The 4,474-nt window shown below is 43.7% G+C and overlaps 1 non-coding gene across 1 annotated transcript; it reads right to left on the reverse strand.

Annotated features, from left to right (window-relative positions):
• Nucleotides 1-394: 394 nt before the first annotated feature.
• TRNAS-UGA (transfer RNA serine (anticodon UGA)) lies at nucleotides 395-466 on the reverse strand. Its single transcript has one exon. It is a non-coding gene; the product is annotated as a tRNA-Ser (tRNA).
• Nucleotides 467-4,474: the final 4,008 nt, after the last annotated feature.

Genomic DNA, 4,474 nt, shown 5'->3' on the forward strand with positions numbered 1-4,474 from the left:
TTCCGGGCTTAACCAAGCTGAGCCTCTGTCAATTTTTATTTTAGCAGTTTAATATTCTATTACAAAAGCCATCCTGCGTGGAAAAACGGTCTGACTCGTAGCATGTGCAGGCGAATCAACAAAAGCTGTGGTGGCTTGGGGAGTGTAACGTCGCAGAGATACGTGTGGGCTATGACGGACGGCGTCGCAAAATGCTTCCGGATTAATATAGCAAACAAGGGGAGGGGAATGAGGGGCTCGTTATAAATATGAGAGAGAAGCCAACAGCCACAGAAACCAACGGGCACAGGGGATTTTTTTTATTTATTTGTGGTGTTGATAAATTTAGAATAATACTGAATATATTATCGCTTAAAGCTAATTGATAAGAAAAGCAGAAGAAAAAACAACCACATGCCGCCGGTGGGATCCGAACCCACAATCTCCGAATTTCACGTCCGGTGCTCTACCTCTGAGCTACGGCGACGGCTGTCAAGTCTTCTGCTTTCGGGGGTATTTATGTTTACAAATAACCTAACTTGAGAGTGTTCATCAGCGCCACCCGCGGTCGTAAGCGGCGGACGTAGCACGTCCTGAGGTACCGCTGGTGTGACGTAGAACGTCATCGAACGGCGAGAGTGGAAGCTGCGTGAGAACCCTCTTATGCTTCCTATGGCATCATGGCTGCCAGAACCGAGGCCCTCGCTAAGCAATTAAGCAAACAAGGGGAGGGGAATGAGGGGCTCGTTATAAATATGAGAGAGAAGCCAACAGCCACAGAAAGCAACGGACACAGGGGATTTTTTTATTTATTTTGTGGTGTTGATTAATATAAGCCACCTGCGGTTTCTAACCAGCACTGACTTATCATAGCATACACACATAGCTGCCTAGCTACTGAACCACATAAATAAATGCATTGACTAGAAAGCAGTCACTACGCTCAACAGCCACCCTGAATTGCGTATTAACGTAGCAGCGTTAATGAGCCAATGTCGCAGAAAAGCCGGCGTCGTCATCGGCGTTGCGGTCGGCGTCGTTGGCCGTGACTGAAAAAAAAAAACATTAAAGAAAATCACCCAGCTCACCCAGTTCACTTCAGCATGAGGCGTCATCACAATCTGGCGATCGGAAGGTGAGCAGCCTGGTCACCGCGGCCAGGACGTTAATGATGTTGGCGTTAATGATTGATCGCGAGGGGTATCAACCTTGGTCGCGTAAGCCACACCAGTGGCAGCACCTGCAATCGCAGGGCAGGGACACATCGCTTAACCACTGCAACAGTATGCCAGGAGTGGTATGAGGACTCCCAGCGATCTACGAATGTAAAGTGTAGAGGATGACCAATTCCGCGTATATGGGCGTTAACTCATTAACGTTGTCGCGTCTTACCCTTAAGGCGTAGCTCAAGTATCCCCTCAAATTTTTTGCACACGATCTGAAGCACGTGAACGCCACGTGTCGACTACGTTTCTATTATTTGAGAAAAAAAACTCTCAGGCAATCCTCGTTGGATCGTATAAATCCATCAGCATTATCTGTCGATGCTGATTCGGTTGAAGCTAATGTCCATATATGCGGAATTTGATATTTTGCACTTTATATTTATGGATCGCTGGGAGTCCGCCCAAAACTCCTGGCGCAAGGGTGCATCGTTAAGAAAGAGACACGCCTCATCAGGGGGCTATTTCCAAAACATGCCATCGAAAGGTGGAAGGGGGTGGTGCGGTTAGATACTGAATGCTCTTTCCGAGCAACCTCTCGCGACATATAAATTCCTGGCATCTGTCACGGTGGCCAGTTTGCTCCCATTCAAATGGGAAGCTGCCACCTGCAACTCGGCCGTCGGCTTTTCCGCTTGCCGAGGCCCTTCTAATGCTCACGCATTACTAAAGCATTTGGGCATTCGTGCGATACAGCAGGAATCTCCTTTTAGAACTCTTCACTTTTCCAGAGATAGCCCTTTATTCCGCTTATGAGCGAACCAAACTGGGCAATCAGAGGTTCTTGGTCATAAAAAAACAACCGCATGTTCGCAAACACAGTCGGTGTTCGAAGTAGGGCGCTAAAAAAAAAAGTGATGCTAAAAGTCCGGAGAATCTTCATTGCAGCATATATATTGAAATGAAATGAAAGAGAGGTTCTCTGCCTAAACTTAGGTAGAAGAACGAGCTAATTGGTGTGCTAATTACTGTAGCAGACTATGGAAAAGAACTAGGGTAAAAACGACACACAACAGTCCTCCTCTAGTGTTCAGCTAAGCTAAGGAATGGTTACTCTGAAATAATGCAACTAAGTAGCGTAAACGGCCGGAGGTTAAGAAAAGAGGAAAATTCTCTCCCATATGGCAGGTAAGAACCCCAGGATGATTGAGTGCCTAACAATCTGCACAGGCCATACTTTGCGCTTCACTAACAGCAGGCCGGCGAAAGTGCGGGTACCAGGTGATGAGCCCCTGAGGCTCTCTGCAAATGGTGTTGGTCATGCACAGCCCAGGAATTCCGCTTTTATTGGGCGCACTTTCTATAGCCACGTCCATCTGGTTCGTAAAATGGCTCAAGCTAGACATGCCACTTTCCTCACGTAAACCTTGTCGTTACAACCACCCAACAGCAGCCTTAATGTTTGTGGTATAACGCGGCCATCATTTGAAGAAAATGAGTTCATTCAATCTTTAACCCCACGTTAAGTTTCTCGTAGCTGTCGAGTACAGTGATGGACACCTTCCTGCAAATTTCTGGTGTAAAATTATTCCGACTGTACAAGTTTTTAATGACCCGCCGCGGTGCCTCACTGGTTACGGTACTCGGCTGCTGACCAGAAGACTCGGCCTCGATTCCGACCACGGGAGTCGCATTTTGATGGAGTCAAAACGCTAGAGGCTCATGTGCTGCGCGGTGTCATGCAAGTTAAAGAACCCCAGGTGATCAAAATTATCCGTAGCCCTCCTCTACGGCGTCTAACATAGCCTGAGTCGCTATTCATTCATTCATTCATTCATTTATTTATTGGTCTTAGTTGCATTAAAATGTACGCAAACACTGCCCGGACCCATAGCCAACGGCTAGTAACGGGTCCAATGGAAAAAAAGGTATACAAACATGCAGGCAACAATATACCAAAATAAAGACAGTAAGTTAGTATAAAGAATGCTATACATCACTCTCAACACTTGTAAGAGCATCAACAAAAGAAATATATATTACAGATTATATAAACTAAAAACTTAGATCAAACAAAACGCGTAGAACTTATACAAAAATTAAGGCATCACAAAAAGCGAAGGGAAAATAGCTGTTAAGTATTTACAAAGCATCACAAGGGTACAACACACAAGAACAGGATAAAATGATTTCAGTGCACACTTTTTAATCACAAACATCCTTAAAATAGACGCAAATGTACAAATCTGTAAATAAATCAAGGTATCAGGATTCGGCTACATGCAAATAATATCTGGCAGATATCTAAGACGACTATTAAAAAATGAAAGTATGAACTCAAAGTGTGTCATTCTTTTTAAGGTAATAATTTTTTATTCTAATGGAGAAGTTGTAGGCAGTCTTTAGGTCATGTGGTAGATTATTCCAAACTTTTACGCCCGTAAACTCTAGGAGACGCTCTCCATATACATTTCTTTTCACTGGCAAGTTAAAATTGCCGTACGTGCGGCTCCGTGTTGGAAGTGGCGGGATGTTAAATATTGATATGTCAAACGGGAGGTTGTTTGTTATTATTTTATGGACACATTCGGCAGTTCTTTTCTCACGAAGTAAATTGAGGGGTAATACGCGTAGTTTAGTAAATAGTGCCTTACTGCGTACAGTGTAACTAGAAAATGAAATTATTCTAAGTGCTCGCTTCTGTAACTTTTTAATAGGCTCTAGGTATGTGCTATACGTCCAGCCCCACGACTCGATGCAATATGAAAGGTGAGTATGTATTAATGTGAAGTATAGGACACGGAGGATATTGATATCAAAGTATTCGCGCGTCTGGAGAAGAGCATAACAACCGGAAGCCATCTTAGTGCAAGTCGCCTCAATATGATGTTGCCAGTGTAAATGTTTATCCAGTGTGACTCCAAGATATGTAAAATTATTTGTTGACTCAAGCTGGGACTGGTTAATAGTTAATGTAATATCAGTTGAAAGAATTGATTTTTTCTTTGAGTGGAACAGTATGTATTTAGTTTTCTTAGCATTGATTGTTAATTTGTTTGTGAGAAACCAGTCAGAGATTTTTTCCAGTTCTATATTTGCTATGCTTTCAAGTTCGACCGTATGATGAGCAGTAACTACAATGGCAGTGTCATCAGCATACATGATGGCTTTGGATGAAGCTAATACCTTGGGCAGATCATTTACGTACAGTAAAAAGAGCAGCGGACCAAGAGTAGACCCCTGGGGAACCCCTGTGTGTAGGCGCTGAAGGGATGACGAGAAAGATTTCATTGAAACAATTTGTTGGCGGTTTGTGAGGTAGCTAGAGAAAA

Source organism: Amblyomma mixtum, chromosome 2, assembly GCF_055824585.1.
Source record: "Amblyomma mixtum isolate Tamu chromosome 2, ASM5582458v1, whole genome shotgun sequence".
Classification (NCBI taxonomy): domain Eukaryota; kingdom Metazoa; phylum Arthropoda; class Arachnida; order Ixodida; family Ixodidae; genus Amblyomma; species Amblyomma mixtum.